Source organism: Euprymna scolopes, chromosome 3, assembly GCF_053919585.1.
Source record: "Euprymna scolopes isolate OS-2025 chromosome 3, ASM5391958v1, whole genome shotgun sequence".
Classification (NCBI taxonomy): domain Eukaryota; kingdom Metazoa; phylum Mollusca; class Cephalopoda; order Sepiida; family Sepiolidae; genus Euprymna; species Euprymna scolopes.
The window spans coordinates 193,637,182-193,658,029 of NC_136484.1; the positions used below are offsets into that span (position 1 = coordinate 193,637,182).

The 20,848-nt window shown below is 35.0% G+C and overlaps 1 protein-coding gene and 1 pseudogene across 1 annotated transcript in view; both read right to left on the minus strand.

Moving 5' to 3' along the window:
* The window catches only part of LOC145260438 (uncharacterized), a 138,295-nt gene that overhangs the window by 81,822 nt on the left and 35,625 nt on the right, over positions 1–20,848 (minus strand). The window lies entirely within an intron of this gene.
* On the minus strand, positions 17,281–17,405 carry LOC145265226 (U2 spliceosomal RNA; annotated as a pseudogene).

The following is a 20,848-nucleotide window of genomic DNA, read 5'->3' on the forward strand; positions in this document are numbered from 1 at the left end:
CTGCTGCTTTTTGTGTCTAAGTGGGCAAGAGACTGGGATATACTGTTGAACCCAGCAAAGACAGTTATGCAATTGTCCTCTAGATACCTCTCTCCTGGGATTTGGTTTCAAGATACATTTGTGCCATTCTCGAAATGTCATATCTGGGAGTAATAATATCTAGCAATCTCAGGTTTGATGACCACTTGTCATATCTCCAATTAGGTTCATTGGGAGCTTTACGTGTTGCATATCCCGAGTTACCAAATCCCTCATGAATAGCACTTACTGATTAGGCTTCACAAGACAACGATTCATTCCCACTTCGAATACAGGTTCCTAGTGTTCATCGGAGTTGGCAAAGAGCTCTCTGATTTTCTTGAACATCTACAGTCATGCTATCAAATATATACTATATATTCCCTACCACGACACTGTCTGCTCTGGAGTACATGATCTGCTGGGATTAGATCTGCTACTTGCCAGGATGTAACACTTGCTTCTGTTGCCTACAGAATATTTCTTTATTCTTGCCCCACTACAATGCCTAAATACTGCCCTGTTCTATGGCTGAACAGACTAAACCTGCAACGATATACATTCACATTAGACCACCTGCATAATCATATCGATATTTGCTCAGAAATTTATTAGTGATCTCCTTTTGAACTGTATTCTGCAGTCTTAAACGTGCTGCCTCAGAATTGTGAATGAACAGGTCTGTCATATTTTTGTAGTTCTGTATTGTTTAACTCTCGTAATGTTTAACTATCGTAATGCTCCCAAGTTTTATACATTTGCTAATCAGCTTAGGGACCTCTGTTTATTGCTAATGGTTTCATGACCATGGCTAAAATAAAAAAAAAAAAAAAAAAAAAACACACCCATATTTTCGCTGTACAGTGCGAGATCATCACACTCATTGTGTTGGTCCAAATTTGTTTGCTTCAGTGTTGCAAACAAATTGTCCTAAACAAAAACTATAATTTTAGTTTAAAAACAATTAACACAGTTTGACTTTTTTTTTTAGTAAAATGGTACTCATTTTCCTAATTTGAATAGGAGGCTTGCAAAATGAGAAATGAGAAAAACCCACTGCTGTGTTATGCTCAGGAGTCTCAACTATAACCGCCTCCTCATCTCCTGGAATCTTCACTCCTAACCCTTGGAAATCTTAAATTCTGATTTTTGTCAATGGTCATCATTCAACCACTCAAAAGCTGACTATTCAAGATATTCAGAGATAACAGACGATGTTGATTCAATGAAGCTTATTTACAAATAATCTTGAACATTACTTTTCTCAAATAGGTTGGTCCCGGCATAATTCTCCACTCAATGAGATACTTATTTTAGTGTTTTACTATACATGTGTACAGTTAAATCAGTCCTGATTAATGTACAACCAATTGTTGCTGCTGCTGCTAACTTGCTATTCAAACAAATTCAACTCTCAGAGGATCTGCTGGGTGCATCAGCACAAAATATCCTATGTCCATACCTAAAAAGTTATTTACAAAATTAATCTTTTTTTTTTTTTTTAAATATTGTCTCTAAAGTCTGGAAAAAACTACAATAATGTTTGGACTAAAATCTTAAAAATAGTATTTTTCATTAAAATTTGAAAGAATTTGAATTCTTTAGCATAATGTACAGATGTAAAAGAAAAGTATAAAGTATATAAAAAGTAAACAAAATAAATAGAAATATATGAAATCCTTAAAGATGGAGGCATTTTTTTTTTTTTTAATATATTGTGCCATTTTTGTTAAAAAAATTTTAATATAGTGTGCCATTTTTTTTTTTTTTTTTAATATAGTGTGCCACTTTTGGGAGAACTGGGTTTTCCCCACATTTAAAACCAACCTTGTATGCAACTCCACCCGTTTGGAGAAGCCAGTAAATAACTATTTTTATTGTAATTAATGGGACGTTCCAGCCCAGATCATCCAGCCCTGACACCATCACCCTCAGAATTTTTTCCTATGAACACCTCATAAAATTTAGATAAAAACTAAGAAAAATCTGCATTTTCAGTTATATATAAGCAAAAATTCATGCAGTGGAAGCAACTAAATTTACAACTGATTGGTTTGAGATGGAGGAGTTAATTTTTTTTTTTTACAAGGTGATCACCACTTATCAAGGCCCGGAAGCCACTCAGGGATAAGGGTTATTGCATGTACAGTACGTTAGTGTGGAGATTTAATAAAAATGTCTACTTAAGGGGGCAGTTCATCAGGAATTTGTTTACGTTGGACTTGAAGACATCCAGATTGTAATCAGGTGGGAAGCAGACAGACGGAACAGAGTTCCACAGGCGTGCAGTTCTAATAAAGAAGCTTTGTTCATGGAATCTACGTTTTGATTTAGGCACAGATAAAGAGTGGAGAAAATTTTGGACTGTGGTTTCAGCTAGACAGGTGTTTTTCGGAAAAGATTTGCGAGGGAGGACCAGAGATTGGAGTTCAGACAAGCACCTGCCATGGAAATAACGATAAAATAAAGATAGGCTCGCAACGTCTCTTCTGTGGGAGAGAGGTTGCAGGGAAGAGAAAAGGGCATCCCCCACTAAGCCACGAAGTCTATTTTGTACTCTGTCAAGGCAGGATAAGCTGTTTTTAGCAGCTCCTGTCCAGATATGGCAGCAGTATTCCATCCTTGGACGTACTTGGCTTTTATATAGATAGAGAACCGCATCAGTAGTGAGATATCTTCTGGAGCGGTAGAAGGATCCCACCATCTTTCCAGCGACCTTGGCAACAGACTTGATGTACGTGTTCCATTTCAGAGCAGGAGTAAATGTCAAACCCAGAAGCTTGTCAAAACACGGAGCCTCACCCAGATGAGAGTCATCCATCACAATTGATGCCAGATGGGGATCAGAGCGTTGATGATGTAAGGATAGGAGTTTGGTTTTGGATGAGACGACAATAACTACGGATGGCAGTGATGGCTGAGAATGCAGTTAGGAGATTCGAATTCCTATCCGTCGCGGTTACCACCTGATGAAGGCCAGAGGAATAGTTGGCCGAAACGTTGTGAATAAACAAAACCAATAAAAGATCAAAAACAACAACTAATAAAGATGAGAATAATAGTCCAAAATAAAAATAAATTAATATGTTAAAGTATGATTAAATTGATATTAGGAATTAAAGTAAAATTTGATGCCCGACCTCTGGATATTTAAGATTATAGGAGTGATAATAAAATGTATCTATTCAATATAGATCTTTGACAGGTTTTGGTGGCTGGCATTGATTGAGGTTATAAATAAGAATGAACAAGACCTCACTTGCAAATTCCTGCATCCACATAGACCATCAGCTCAATTTCATTGGCATGATAAGGGACGGATTCCATTGAAAAAGGTAATCATTAAGATTGTGACACAAAATACATCAAATGGAAGAACATATTTCATCACAAGGGAAAGAACAAAACCCAGAACTACTTTGATAGATGTCGAAAGTACTTGGACTATTTACTTCTGATGATTTTTGTATATGTTCATTTGCATATTTCACAGTAATGCATACGTAATCTGTTGAACCATCCAAATTCTCCTGGCATTTAAGATGGCAAAACCAAAATTTCTGTAAATACAGGGTTTCCCCCACTTGAGTTCCAAAGGTGCGGACACACACGCACTTTTTGAACAATCATCTGAAATCCATAACCCCCTGGGGAGGGGGTAAGGCGAGGTTTTTGAGCCATTTAGTCCAAGATGATTTGCTTTAAATTTGTTAGGAGTCTTTTAAAAGCTATTTTAAAAGCTAGAGAAAAATTTTACAACTGAGGTGGGGAATCCCCCCTGCCCCCACTACAGTGGGAAACCCTGGAATAAGAGTAGATTTGCTGGTCTGCAAGCTCTCACTTGAAATTCTGACCTATGTTTTCAGCAAAGCTTTCTGTGTTTTTGTTCTACTACTGTTGCAAATATTGCAATTATCTTAAACTAAGAAATTTTTTGAAAAATACCAATACACCAGAATAGTGGCAATGCCACGAAATTTTTGATTTCATAAATTTTCATCCTATGTTATTTAAAAAATCCAAAAGTTGTTTCAGGAAAAGTACTGCGATTACCCTTTTTGTTGCTTTGCTTTAGGGGGCTGAACGACTTCTTAAAATTGCCATGGTGGCACATGAATTGGTAAAAATAAGGTCTTTTCTTTCATTTAGTGGTGTTCTAACTATTATTTTTAGATTCCTCACTCTTGAAAACATACTTGGGTGAAATTTAGGTCCAAGAGGATTATTTTTAGCCCCAAAATTGCAAATTTTCAAAAACGTCCAGGTTCTAAAATAAGGTGTCCTGATGGCCTGATTTCTAATTTCTGAACCGAAATAAACCCTCTGAAACAAAAAAAAAAAAAAAGAAAAAAATGGGTTCCTTTATTGAAATATAGCTGAAAATGCAGATTTTTTTAGTTTTTACCTAAATTTTCTGAGGTGTTCATAAGAAAAAAATCTGAGTGGGATGGTGTGTAGGGGACTAGGATATATAAATACCCCAATACCGTTACAAGACAATAATGAAACGAATGAGGAATTGAAGGAAACAAAGGCTCAGTTAATGGATAAGATAAACGTGGTTTATTTGCTATTGAAAGAAATGAACGTTTTAGTTACAATATGTCCGCACGTATGTGGCCAATGTTCGTTGCAGGACTGGTGTTGTAGCAAGAAAAGGAAATGTGTTTATATCTCAAGTTCGGGTCACTATTGTTTGTTCGCGCGTGGGAAGAGAAATAATTGTTGTAGGAAAATTGAGAATGATAGTCCAGCGTGTGTATGCATTGATACGGAATGAACTTGAGTAGGGTAGTATAATTAAACAAAGCGTATTTATCTTTTCAGACGACGGGGGTGGGAAGTGAGCGGCCGGTCGTGCTACTTCGGTGATATGTGTCAGGCTTTTAACTGGAGAGCGACGACTACATTTATCAATCTAGCGGCGCGGCGTTTTTGCCTCCTGTGTTTTTCTTCTTTTTCTTCTTTGGTTTGTGTAAGATAGGCATTGTTAGAGTTGAAGGCGTCTTGGCTCATAACGTGAGAGCGGAGTTGGCTTCAGTTCACTGGTGCCTTATTTCTTCTTCTTCTTCATCTCTTTAGGTCGGGTGGAAGAATGTCTGTGCGTTCACTGACGCAGCTGGGCGAATCTCCTTTTCTTTTCTTTTTTTTCTTCATTTCTTTAGGTCGGGTGGAAGACTGTCCGTGCGTTCACTGACGCAGCTAGGCGAATCTCTCCTTCTTTTTCTTTCTGGTCCCCTCCTTTTATAGTCGTAAACCGGCTCCCAGCGGCTGTGATAATTTAGGCCTTTATTTTCGGCGGGGAGCTCTGCCATTAGTTCATAATTCTTTTTATGGTTTCTTATTTTTCTTTTTCCAAACGGAAGCGATGCGTGGAGCCATGTGCAAACGAAGATTTTTTATTTTGTCTTTTATGCTGGAGACGTTAGCATCCGGTTGGCATGTTCCCACACACATCGCCACCCGAAATAGCGGAGCTATTCCGAGAGTGCCCGTGAGGATTTTAGTGGATTGGTTGGTTGGTTGGTTGGTTGGTTGGTTGGTTCGTTGGTTTGTTGGGTTGGTTCGTTGGTGGGTTGGTTCGTTGGTTGGTTGGGTTGGTTTGTTGGTTGGTTTGTTGGTTGGTTCGCCATTTATGGCTCAGAGGTTTTTTTTTTTGGTTTTTTTTGGAGGTTGAGGAGTTTTTTTTGGGGTTTTTTTTTTGATTTTTTGAAGGATTCCAGTTATTTTTTTAAGCATTCAAATCATTCTTAAGGTCATTCAATTCATCCTTAAGTTCAGTAAAGTCATTCTAAGTCATTTACTTAAGTCATTTCAGCCCATTTTTCGGTCATTTTAGTTTATCTTTAAGAATTTCATGTCAATCCTACATTCATGCATTCATTCATTACACGAGAGCACACGACTAATGGCTATCAATCTTATTTTTTTTTATTTTTTTTTTTTCAGGTGATTACATGTGAACACTCTTAAAAATTTGTCAGGGAGGAGAATATGAATTCTACTCGAATTTAGTATTACATGTAACTTTAACATAAGCTCAGAAATTCTAGTCTTCTTTTATCTAGTGTTTTAGAACAGTTCATAAAATATATTTGTTCAGATAAATTCTGTGTTTTTTGTGGAGGGAGTATTTTTTTTAAGTGATTTGAGTGTGGTTTTATGGTCATTCCAGTCAGATTTGGTGTTAGTGGTAAAAAATTACATTTATATAAGAAAATGTTCCTCAGTCTAAACTTAAGTTCTAAATTAAATACTTTTTTTTTCTTTCAAGTTTATTTAGAATGTTCACTAACACATAATCGCCTAAAAAGTAGAATCTCATTTTGGAGGGAAATGATATAATTAAGGATGTTATTATGTCTCATTCTTTTTACTTATTTTCCCACTGAAGCAGATTTAGATACAAGATTAGTTCATAATGTACAGAATCCAGTTCTCCAAGTGACATTCTAAATTGGAATAAAAATTGCCTTGGTCTAGAAGGATTTTTTCACTGACCGTGGATAGAAAAGATAATGTCTAATATCAGAACAATTACAGGAGCCTATTATGCTTCACTTTTGAGGAAATTAAGGGAAGCTATCAAAATCCAGAGGGGGGCAAGATCAACGAAGGTACCCTCCTCCTGCAGGACAATGACATATCAAAGACCTTTGATAGAGTATGGCATAAAAGTCTAGTTCACAAGATCTCCAGCTATGGTATAACTGGAAATGTCTTCTCAATTATTAAGTGATTTCTCTCTGGTAGGTTCCTAAGAGTAGTGGTTGATGGGCAGAAATCAGGAGCTCACAGTATTAATGCTGGAGTCCCTCAGAAGTTCATCCTAGGCCCAACTCTCTTCCTGATCTACAGTAATGATCTTCCAAAACCACATCCTTACATCATTCGTAGACATTTATGCTGATGGCACTACCATTTATGGCAGTACATAAACGACCAAGTTATCTCTTATTCTCTGATCTTGAGGACATGGTACAATGGGGAAAGAGGTGGCTGGTTACTTTTAATGCATCTAAAACCAAGCTTCTATCTTTACACCATCAACACTGATCCCCATCTGGCATCAATGGAAATGAATGGCTCTCGTCTCGGGGAGCTTTCATGTTTTGACAAGCTTCTGGGCTTGACCTTTACTCCTGATCTGTAATGAAACATGTACATCAAATCCGTTGTCAAGATTGCTGGAAAAATGGTAGGATTCTTTCTATTGATCCAGTAGATATCTCACTGCTGATGCAATTCTCTATCTATATAAAAACCAAGTACATCCAAGGATGGAGTACTGTTGCCACATCTGAGCAGGAGCTGCTAAAAACAACTTATCTTGCCTTGACAGAGTTCAAAATCAACTTCGTAATCTAGTAAGGGATGCCCTTTTCTTTCCCCTGCAACCTCTTTCTTATAGAAGAGACATGATCCTGTCTCTGCTTTATCGTTATTTTCATGACAAGTGTTCGTCTGAGTTCCAATCTATGGTTCCCTTCACCGATCTTTCACGAGAAACACTCGTCTAGCGGAAAACACTATCAATAATTTTCCCCACTCTTTATCTCTGCCTAAACCTAAACAAATTCCATGAACAAAGTTTTTTTTCTTAGAACTGCACACCTGTGGAACTGTTCCGTTCGCCTGCTTTCCAGCTGACTAAAATATGGTCGCTTTCAAGTCCAATGTAAACAAGTTCTTGATGAGCCATCCCCTTAAGCAAATCCAATTTACCAAATTTCCACGACTAACCATTACTACAATATTGTCCCACAGACTACTGTACACTCTTTAACACTTATCCTTGAGTGACCTCTAGGCCTTGATAAGTAGTAACTCCTATGTAAAAAAAAATCTCCAAAATAAATGAACTGGATAATCTCTTCATATAAAATGCTAAACATTTATCTAAAACATTAAAAATATTTCTAAATAGAATTGTGAGTTATAGTAAAATTTTTAAAAATTCTGATCTAAATACCGTTTTGTCGAGTCTGAACCGACATTGTAAAATGTTACAGTCGCACATTATACAGAAAAAAAAATACTTTAAAATGAGAAAATGGTAAAATTGTTTGGAATAGCAGCAAAATCCCACCCTTACACTGTAGAAATCCCTAGATGACGTAAAGCTTTTAATGCTCAATTCAGTTGACTATACAATTTCAGATTATTGTACTATTTTTTTTAATGCTCAATTCATCCGGGATGGGGATGGGGGGGGGGGTAGTATACAATCTGTTGTGTGATCACAAGACCATCTTATCAAACATTACCTCCTTCTTTCGGTCGTCATATACCTACAAAAAAAATAAAAAAATTAAAAAAATGCAACAAAAGAGTATCTTTTTGTTAGTTGCTCTAAATGGATGAATTCTAACAACTAATTCCACAAAAATTGATTTTCTCCTCCCTCCCATATTCAAATTATCATTCAGACTTTTTAAGATTCTGTATCTGAGATGTTTATTTTTTTAGCACGTTATCGTCTATATTATGCATGTTTGTCTTTAGATGGAAATTGCTCCAGACAAGGCACAAAGCTACTTAATGTAAGTAGCTAAAAAAAAAAAAAATAAATAAAAAAATAAGTCAATAAAATACCACGGCTAAAAACTAGCCAACGATAAATGTTAAGATCCTAATCCAGAAAACAGTAATTCTTTTTCCTTTGTCAGAAATATCACTCATGGAATGCGAGGACTAAAGGACAAGAAAGGCGAAGGTTATGAGGTTGTCAAAAGTAAAACCAAGGTCCACTTTCTACCATACTTTTGGCAAGCTCCACAGTTGCATTTGATAACTGTGTGCGCAACTAACATATGATCAATAATTTTCAGAATTTCAACGAGTTTTGATTTTCACAATTTCTTTTATTAAGGTTAGTTATTAACAACATGGACTGATGACATCCAATATTAATTATTTTCAATCCTCTCATAATATTCATCATTCAATTTGCTGTTATACTTGGGCAAACTATCACTAGTGCTATATCAATCCTGAAACAAATGCAAGAGAAGTATTTTAGTGCGTTTGTGAATCTGGAGAAAACTTTTGAGAAAGAATACCAAGAGATTTTGTCGGGTGTGCATTGCTTAAACTAGCGATTAGTGAAGGTCGTTGAAGCAGTGCACATAATCATGTTAAAATAAACAACTCATTAATATTAAAGTAGGAGTACATCATGGCTCTGTACGGAGTCTATTGGTTCTCATTTGTGTCTTAACAGCAGTCTACGGAGTTCTGCATCGGTCGTCCACATGTTGCATGCTGATGACTTAGTATTTGTCTGTGAAACAATGAAGGATTTGTCAAGTTCAAAACTTTTGCATTTTCACGCCAAACAAGGCTGACCTTGCTGGTAGATTCTCATAATTATGGGAACAGGCAAAGCTCTAGATCCCAACAGTTGTGAAAAGACCAGCTGGTAAGAGCAAAGATCAACTACAGTATTTTCTACGAATTAATAACAGACTTCAAAAGTAAACCTAGCATTCTATATTACATGGGAAACGTTGATTTGGTAGAAATAAGAGAGAGAGAAGAAAAAAGGAAGGAAATTAATTTACAGAGAAAAGAAAGGAAAATTATTACATTAGATATATTACTCTCAACAAAAGACAGTAAATGATGACTTAATAAGTTTTCGGATGATTAAAGTCTTCTTGTCACTGCCAGAGGAATCCACATTGTTTTGGGATGCAAGCGCCCTGAACTTGCAGTAAATAAAAAAATAAAAATAAAAAAAAAAAGAATCGACAACTCAACTGCACCCACACGAAATTAAAAAAATGTTAAATTGAAAACACAGACTCAAGCCATCCAAAACATATTTCTTGAATCAGAAAGAATCATAGCTACACATTTTAACTATTTGCATATGGACTGTGTGTGTGTGTGTGTGTGTGTGTGTGTGTGTGTGTGTGTGTGTGTGTGTGTGTAATTGGAATATTTAACCAAAAATTTATCTTTATTTTAAGGAAACAATTATCAATGACTGATTAATCATTTCTTGCCTTTTTCATATTTTGAAACGAATTCAGTTTTTCACAAATATCAAACCAAACCTTTGTGATGAGATCACATGTCCCTTGCCTAACAAATCCCCATTTCCAACGTTGTGTGTTGCGAATTTGTTCTTTATCTTCTCTCGTTCTGGTTGTGTTGTCTTTTATGCGTTAGCGGTTATCAAGGGGCACGCAGGATTCAGAAGAGCAAAACAAAGTCAAAACCAAACAAAGTCAAAACCAAACAAAGTCAAAACCAAACAAAGTCAAAACCAAACAAAGTCAAAACCAAACAGAAAACACAACTGACTGACCGACACATTCGGTATATATTGGTTAGACTTTGGTTCTAGGTGCGTGTGTGACACCCTCAACACTCTAAATGATTAAATCCACAAGTACATTATGTAAATGGCCATATCTGTCAGTTACGACCAGCTCATCTCAGTCTTTTAAACGTCTCTCGATCTGGTCGAAACCACGATTTGCTTTCAGCTGTGTTCAACTCATAACTGAATACTTAACCATCAACTGGACTGTCATAAAAGTGTTGCAAAACAGTCTGCAAACCACTCCTCCACTCATAAAAACTCATTAACTGTTGCAAACACATAGCCACTCTCCCAATGTACCCACAACCAAATCTAAATATGTCTACATCCATTGTTTGATTCTTTTGTTACAGTCATTGCTACACTTACTTACAACCTTACCTGAGCTTTTTATCTGTGCTAAGGAAAAAAATTCTGATCTATTGTCTACTGATAAACCCTATTTCCGATTTATTTTAATAAAGAAAATTTTTTTTTGTTATATTTTGTTTTTCTTTTCTCTCCTACTTCCTAACATTGGGGGGGGGGATATTGATGGTATCACAATCTTATGACAATTGTATCTATGCTTGAATTATTTTTTTCTGTAGAACCTATATACATCATCTCGCTTGCTGTAAAATAACTCTAAGTTCCAAACCTGGTATATAGATGATGCCACTAATAAAAAATTATTTTTATAAATTATCTAGTTTCTAATTGGACATGTAAAAATTTGAACCCAATTGAATTATTACTTTAAAAATTAAAATTATTTAAGTGAAGTTACTATTGTTAAAACAATGGCCAAATCGAAATCATTGCATTTCTGATGAGAAAAAATACTATTCAAGGAAAGTAATGGAATGATAGGTGTCAAAAACATTTAAGGTAATATATTGTACAGATACAAATGCTGATATAGCTCATGTCGCCCAAATTTAATAACTGTACCGGAAGACAGACCGTCCACCAAATGGTTTTGATCGACAGTAAATTGAAGTTGCATGAAATAACAGAGAAGTTAAAAGATGTCAGGATGCAGCGTATTCACATTTTACATGAACACCATTTTACAATACACAGCATTCGATGAGAAAGCCATGTTCGAAGTGATTAATCGTTCGCAACCGTTTCAACAGAAACAAAAAATAAAAAGGAGTTTTTACATCAATATGCGACAATGGATAAAACATGGATCCACTAATTCACTCTATGGTCAAGTCGACAGTCAGGTGAAAGCTGTCCAAAATAAACATGAAATCAGCAGGTACGGTTTGGACCTTTGTATTCCATTTCATTACCTTGGGAAAGAGAGCACCAATAGCAAATGTTATATAGCATTTGAAAGAGGAAATCTCCACAAAAAAGGCCACAAATGAAAAAAATGCTCTTTCACCAAGACAATGTACCATATCACATTTCACGCACAAACCCCGACAAGCAGCTAAATCCCACCCCTACAGTAGAGATCCCTAGATGTAGGAGAGCTTTCTACTCCAGTAGTTTCTTCCCCAGAACCGCTAGACTTTGGAATTCCATTCCAGCTCCCTGCTTTCCCAACTGTACTGCCACGCAGAAGTTCAAGTGTAACGTGAACTGACATCTTACTTCCCAACTCCCTACATAGTACCCCAGTAGCTTATGTCCCTGATAGTAGCCCCCTACACCAAAGTGGCAATGTGCCTTGTTTGGGGTAAAAATATAATAAAAAATTATTTTAAATGATTTCAAAAGTACATAAATTGTATTTAGCACACACCTTATTCTTCATCATTCTTATTATTTCGCACACACCTTATTCTTCATCATTTTTATTATTTCGCACACACCTTATCCTTCAGATCTAGCGCCCAGCAATTACCGAGACATTTTGAGGTCAAAGGTAAATCATTATACAAAAAGAGAGCAGTGGAACAAGTATATCACTCAAAAAGTGACCATGTTGATGAATCAACTCAAATGTTCCATAAAAGTTGCTTTCTTAGAAAGGCCCAGGACTTAAGGGATGTGTTATGGACAGAGAGACATTATCATAGGAGTATAGACAGATGTGAATGATAACTTAATATCAGTCAGATGGATATCTCAGACAGATAAAGTCACTTAGAAACGTTTAAAAAAATCTCAACAATCCAAAACTGGTCAAACCAGCTGAATTCACGGACGAGTTTAAGTTAAACAAAATCCTGGGAGAGGCTCTCATAAAATTCTTTCATGATGAGGTCAAATTGTTTTTGTTTAAAGCATACAACTAAGGATTTAAATATTTACATAAGTTATTTCGACAAGAAAAGACAGGAGACTCCAAAAATAGCACAAGAAGAAAAAGAAAAAGAAAAAAAGAAAAAAAAAGAAACCGGTTTTCTGACTGAAGTAATGAAGCCCTCTGATTTATAAATGAATAAAATTATTTGGATTAATCGGACTATTGTTCTCATCTTGAGTTTTATTTTCACGTTTCAGTTGACGTAAACCTTTGACTTTCTTCAGATGTATCTTGTTGAACTTGGGAATCTTTCTTGAACTTGAGAATTTCAAACGGAATCCTTTATTCAATCAACAGGTGTAGAATGCTCTCGTTCCATCAGCCATGACTGGATAGAAGTCCTAAATAATTCGCAATTCTATTTTTAGTGTCGCCCGTACTAAGGATTGAACCCTTAACATCCAGAAGAGTGTAATAAATAAGTTCCAAATGTTTTTGACACCTATCAATTTAAAATAAGTTCCAAATGTTTTTGACACCTATCAATTTAAAATAAGTTCCAAATGTTTTTGACACCTATCAATTTAAAATAAGTTCCAAATATTTTTGACACCTATCAATTTAAAATAAGTTCCAAATGTTTTTGACACCTATCAATTTAAAATAAGTTCCAAATGTTTTTGACACCTATCAATTTAAAATAAGTTCTGGAAAATAAACAGAGTTATGCAATATCACTTTTCTTTTCCCTGCAACCTCTTTCTCACAGAAGAGATGTTGCGAGTTTGTCTGCTTTATCGCTGTTTTCAAGGAAAGTGCTCAACTGAGCTCCAATCTATGCCCCCCCCCAAATCGCCAAACTTTCACAAGAAACACTTGCCTAGCAGAAAACACTATCAATAATTCCCCCTACTCTTTATCTGTGCCTAAACCTAAACGTAGATTCCATGAACAAAGCTTCTTTCTTAGAATTGCACGCCTATGGAATTGTCTTCCGTTTTCCTGCTTTCTAGCTGACTACAATATGGTTGCCTTCAAGTCTAACGTAAACACGTTTTTGATGAGCCGTTCCATATAAGTTAACAAATTTACCGAATTTCAATTATTAACGATTACTATATTGTCCAATTTCTACTGTACACTCTAACCCTTATCCTCGAGTGGCCTCTTGGGCTTGATGTGGTGATGCCTATGTAAAAAAAAATTACAAATGAATTTCACCAAATATTTTATACACTTCGTCACGGGTCGTTAGTTAGGACTTCTCCCTAATCAGGACTGATAAAATGACGACACGGTAATTCTGCGGATTAAAGAAAAGGTTTTGTTTGAAATTCTCTGTACATTCCTAAATTCAACAGAAAAACTCTAGAGTTCAAGAAGATACACCTGAAGAAAGTCAGAAGTTACGATGAAAACGTGAAAATGACACTATAGACAAGAACTCCGGAAAATCCAAATAAGCAATTCTCATCTGAATAAAATTAATTTTCTTAAACAAGAAATAATTTTAAATACATATTGTCAATTGCAATATTGCAAGATAATTGACAAGAGACTGCAAATAATTACATCAATTTTACAGTAAATTGATTTGAAAAGCCACCCCTGCTAACTTCACCACTAACTGCTGTTGAGTTCAAGTTTCTTTGAATCCGAAAAAGTTTTATCATGTCCCATCATTAGCCCCATTTTATGACTATTCCATATTGGATTACTCTGGTTATTTTCCAAAACTTATTTTAACTTGAAATTTTTCATAACTTTATTCAAATTACAAAGCCATTTTCATGTAGGTCAAACAAATCAGCTAAGAAAGAAAAAAAAAAGAAATAAGAAAAAGAAAAAAAAAGAAAGAAAAAGAAAAAAAAGAAAAAGAAAAAAAAAGAAAAAAAAAGAAAAAAAGAGAAAAAAAAGAAAAAAAGAAAAAGAAAAAAAAAGAAAAAAGAAAAAGAAAAAGAAAAAAAGAAAAAGAAAAAAAAGAAAAAAGAAAAAAAGAAAAAAAGAAAAAAGAAAAAGAAAAAAAAGAAAAAATACTCCCCCACAAAATAACTCAGAAATTATAAAAAAGTTGGGAGGGTCTTTACAGGAAATATGAAGAAAACCAATAAAGTTATTAACATGTACAACTCAACTCCTTGTCAATTTTTTGGGGTGTGGTGTGAGAATGAGGGGGGGGGGGAGAGAATCTAAGAGAGCGAGGAGGGGGGGTGTTAGAAAGGACAGCGGTTAAACAATAAAAAAGGAAGTGCTTTTCTATTTTTAATTAATCATTTTTTATAAAAGATTACAACACAGAAAACAATTCTTCCTCCTTTGTCGGAAATATTGCTCATGAAATGTGAGGATTAAACGGCATAAGGGAACTGTCTCGGCAGTAAAGATGCACTGATAAGCAAATTGGCCGATTACTGATTAACAGGAATTCTAATGTCAATTCATCATCAAATGTTGTTGCCAGAAATTGAACAAATAATAATTAATCATAAACTTAACACCTTTTTATGCTTGTCGTCTACACCATCATTTTAAATAAAAGACATCGTGCTGCTAACATGTAGCTTTTTGTAACTGTATTTGAGGCAGATACAGATAAGCATGTGTAAAATTATTCTTTCTCATTCAATCGAATTATTATTTTGTACATTAAATCATTGTCAAAGAAAATTATTATGTTGAGGAATTGTATGGTAAATTGCGACCATGTGCGAACTGAATATAAAGCATTCTTCATCAATCATACTCTTGTTCCTCATTTTTGGACTTGTTCTACCATTGCATTTATTTTTTCTGGTTTAGATAATATTTTCTTGACGTAAATTACTAATTAGATAGGAGACATAAGTAATTAAAATACAGAAAAAATTAAATATTAACAGCCATCAACCATTTATGGCAACCAGTTTGTGCAGGAAATATTTTGATGTGACTGGATAGAGGTCCTAAGTAATTCGAAATCATATTTTTTATTTTTTGCAGAATCTGTCAAACACTCTGCCTCTTTAGTGAAAGCATTAGCGAGAATGTTTTGGGAAAAGTTAGTGTGTTAATGTAAGAACCGATGAAAGCGTTTGGAGTCTATGCTAACACAACCTGCATAATTTTAACAAAAGGAATTTTCTGTTCTAATAGGTGGCGTCCATATTGAATGTATCTAAGTATTATGTACAAGAGGCGTGCAATAAGTAATGCCCCTGACCCAGTTCCCATAGCAGTAGAGCAACGAAACTTGGTACAGTTATTAGTCTTTCTCTACATAGGAACCACCCAGAGTTATGCATTTCTTCCATCGTTTGATGCAGCTCTGGTAATCGTTTTTGTAGAACACCCCAAGTTGGTCCTCCAACCACAACGTGACTTCAGAAATCAAAGCTGCATCATCTGGGAAACGCTTTCCTTTCAAAAACAACTTCATGGCTGGGAAGAGGGGGAAGTCAGAGGGTGCAAGGTCAGGAGAGTAGGGAGGATGGGGGAGGATTTCATAACCACACGCCCGTGCTTCTGATCTGGCAACATGTCCTGCAGGAGGAGGGTACCTTCGTTGATCTTGCCCCCCCCCCCCACCTCTGGATTTTGATAGCTTCCCTTAATTTCCTCAAAAGTGAAGCATAATAGGCTCCTGTAATTGTTCTGATATTAGACATTATCTTTTCTATCCACGGTCAGTGAAAAAATCCTTCTAGACCAAGGCAATTTTTATTCCAATTTAGAATGTAACTTGGAGAACTGGATTCTGTACATTATGAACTAATCTTGTATCTAAATCTGCTTCAGTGGGAAAATAAGTAAAAAGAATGAGACCTAATAACATCCTTAATTATATCATTTCCCTCCAAAATGAGATTCTACTTTTTAGGCGATTATGTGTTAGTGAACATTCTAAATAAACTTGAAAGAAAAAAAAGTATTTAATTTAGAACTTAAGTTTAGACTGAGGAACATTTTCTTATATAAATGTAATATTTTACCACTAACACCAAATCTGACTGGAATGATCATAAAACCACACTCAAATCACTTAAAAAAAAAAAATACCCCCTCCACAAAAAACACAGAATTTATCTGAACAAATATATTTTATGAACTGTTCTAAAACACTAGATAAAAGAAGACTAGAATTTCTGAGCTTATGTTAAAGTTACATGTAATACTAAATTCGAGTAGAATTCATATTTTCCTCCCTGACAAATTTTTAAGAGTGTTCACATGTAATCACCTGAAAAAAAAAAAATTAAAAAAATAAGATTGATAGCCATTAGTCGTGTGCTCTCGTGTAATGAATGAATGCGTGAATGTAGGATTGACATGAAATTCTTAAAGATAAACTAAAATGACCGAAAAATGGGCTGAAATGGCTTAAGTAAATGACTTAGAATGACTTTACTGAACTTAAGGATGAATTAAATGACCTTAAGAATGATTTGAATGCTTAAAAAAATAACTGGAATCCTTCAAAAACAACTTGAATGGCTTTGAGACTGACTGGTTGTAAAGTAGGTGATCATTTTACATTAAATTAATACAGAAAAGTGATCCCCCACTTTAAATTACAATAAGTACAGCATGTAGTAAGAACAGATACTACACTTTGATGATGGCACAAAGGGGTAAGAAAAGCTGTATTTATTTGCTCCCCCACCGAGCAAATTAGGCACAAGGCCGATTTTTAATGTGAGGAGTGAAGGGGAAATGGGGGCCAACTCCCCGGGGAGTAGGGGAGCTGGATAGTGACAATTGGTATGAAGGGTTGGCCCTACATTGACCAAGGTCTTATATGTGGGGCTACCCCCACATATGGTCTTTGCTTGCAGTATCTGCCAGAACAGATACTACACTTTGATTTTGGCCAAAAGGCCAAGAAAAGCTTAAAAAGCTAAGAACAGCATCTATTAACAGACCTTTGATCTTAACCAAAAAGACCAAGTACAAAAGTGTTACGGACAGACCAACCGATTGACGGAGTGATTATAGAGTCGCTTGCACACGACTAAAAACTAGAATCTCACTTTTGTTTAGAGGGATTTGCTAAAGATTTACATCTACTTCAAATTTTTTTATATAGTAAAAACTTAACTTCTGTATTTACATGAAAATATATTTCCTTTCATATTTAAATTTATAAGAAAAACATCTTAGTAAAATACATTTTAAATTTCTTTCAAATATGAGCTTAAAAGCAAATTTTCAGTCTTCATTTGTGTATTTGCATCGATGGAAGGAATATAAACTTAACTGACAAAATTGTTTTAATTATATTTTTTTTTCTACTGATATTAATATTTTTTTTTCTACTGATATTAATATTTTTTTTTCTACTGATATTAATATTTTTTTTTCTACTGATATTAATATTTTTTTTTTACTGATATTAATATTTTTTTTTCTACTGATATTAATATTTTTTTTTCTACTGATATTAATATTTTTTCTTCTACTGATATTAATATTTTTTCTTCTACTGATATTAATATTTTTTCTTCTACTGATATTAATATTTTTTTTTACTGATATTAATATTTTTTTTCTACTGATATTAATATTTTTTTTTCTACTGATATTAATATTTTTTTTTCTACTGATATTAATATTTTTTTTTCTACTGATATTAATATTTTTTTTTCTACTGATATTAATATTTTTTTTTTACTGATATTAATATTTTTTTTTCTGATATTAATTTTTTTACTGATATTAATATTCTTTTTCTACTGATATTAATATTTTTTTTACTGATATTAATATTTTTTTTACTGATATTAATAACTGATTTATTTATTACTCGCTTTGAGTTTATTGCCTTTTTATCCACTTGCTATTATATTAAGAACTTGCTTTTACGACTAGTAAACCCTACTAAACAGACAGGAGATTCCAAAATGTGTCTAGCGTAAAAACGTGAAAAATCTCAAAGTATTTGACGTATTTTTGTCAGATTTGTCAATGATGGCAAAAAAACAATTTTTTATTTTTTGACACAAGTAAAATAAATTTACATTGTTTCTTTTTATATTATTATGATGTATAATTTTCATTTTACTGGGTTTTTTTTTTTTTTTTTTACAAGGTAGTCACCACTTATCAAGGCCCGGAAGCCACTCGGGGATAAGGGTTATTACGTGTACAGTACGTTTGTATTGGAGATTTGATAACGTGTCTTACTTAAGATACTTGTTTATGTTGGACTTAAAGACATCCAGGTTGTAGTCAGGTGGGAATCAGGCAAACGGAAGAGAGTTCCACAGGCGTGCACTTCTGAGAAAGAATCTTTGTTCATGGAATCTACGTTTTAGTTTGGGCACAGATAAAGAGTGGGGTAAATTTTTGACAGTGGTTTCAGCTAGACAGGTGTTTATCATGAAAGATTGGCAAGGGGGGACGAGAGATTGGAGTTCAGACAAGCACTTGCCATGGAAATAACGATAAAACAAAGACATGCTCGCAACTTCTCTCGTGTGGGAGAGCGGTTGCAGGGAAGGGAAAAGGGCATCCCCCACTAAGCCACAAAGTCTATTTTGTACTCTGTCAAGGCAGGATAAGCTGCTTCTAGCAGCTCCTGCCCAGATGTGGCAGCAGTATTCCATCCTTGGACGTACTTGGCTTTTATATAGATCGAGAATTGCATCAGTAGTGAGATATCTTCTGGAGCGGTAGAATGATCCTACCATTTTTCCAGCAACCTTGGCAACTGACTTGATGTACGTATTCCATTTCAGATCAGAAGTAAAGGTTAAGCCCAAAGCTTATCAAAACATGGAGCTTCCCCTAGACGAGAGCCATCCATTTCAATTGATGCCAGATGAGGATCAAAGCGTTGATGATGTAAAGATAGGAGTTTGGTTTTAGATGCATTAAAAGTAACCAGCCACCTCTTCCCCCACTGTACCATGCGCTCAAGATCAGAGGAGAGAGAATCAGAGAGAACTTTGTTATTTACGGCCTTTGACGTGTTGCCATAGATGGTCGTGTCATCAGCATAGATGTCAATGAATGATTTAAGTATGTGTTTTGGGAGATCATTGATGTAGATCAGGAAAAGAGTTGGGCCCAGAATGGACGCCTGAGGGACTCCAGCATTAATACTGAGGGCCTCTGATTTCTGCCCATCAACCACTATTCTTATGAGCCTACCAGAGAGAAATAATTTAATGATTGAGAAAACATTTCCAGTTATACCGTAGCTGGTAGACCCTTGTGCCTTATCAAAGGCAATAAGTACTCATTATTTTATCTTTTGCACCAACAATGTAAAATTAAATCCAACAAGTTAAGGAATAGTTCTTGGAGTTGAAAATTAGACTGAAATTTTTCCAGCACCCTGATAAGTTCTGATTTTTCCAATTCCAGATTCCAATTGTCCCAGCACTACAGCCTACAGTAACAAATCCAAACTTAGAGGAGGTAAAGGCCAAGTTAAACCTGGAGACTGCAACTGCAAAAGAAATACAAGAAGCACAATCTAAACTCAAAAGGAGTAAATCTCTTATGAATAAGTGCACAAAAGAATTTGATCGTTATGTAGCTTTACCACTATTCGCAAAAGGTGATGATCCATTTCAGTGGTGAAACAAACTGATTTTACCACTACTGAGTAAACTGGCTTCAAAATATTTAAGCGCACCACCTTCATTCGTGGAGATGTGTATGAATCTAGTTTCTACTTTACAACTTTAAATACTGATGAGACTATGAGAGCAGCAAAAATAGAAGAGAAAGTAGAGCAGCAGCAGGTGCAGAGCAGAGGTAACCATTGCAGCATGTTCCAATGGAAGCAGAAATTCACCTTAATAGTTATTCACTTAAGAATTGGAAATTGTATTTTCATTTAATAAAGCAGGGCTCTACGGACAAATTTACTTGGCATTAATGAAATGGTTTAAATTTAATAGGAAAGAGAAAAGTAATTAATCAGCTGATTACCGATTAAGTGGCCAATATGGCTGATTACATGTGCACACCTATTTGGCAGTATTAGAAGGGGTGGAGGATTAAGTGGACAGGAAATAACCAACTTTATAGATTATTACTATTTAGTCATCAAAAGAGTTTTTTTTTTTTTTTAATTTCATTGTCGATTGTGTTCATGCGAAATGAAACTCAACATGAAATCAAACGCTCTCAAAATCAAATATTAGTTTGACAAACACTGAATTGTCTTTCAATTGAGCCGAACAGGCACTTCTCACCGAGAAGTTGGCAGGTGTTTGTTTTCTTGGAGTGGCTTGACATTTCCAGGTGCCTACAGTAACAAAGCTGAACTCTTACATTTGGTTTGAAGAATGACGTCGATGCCAACCATCCAGAAAGAACTG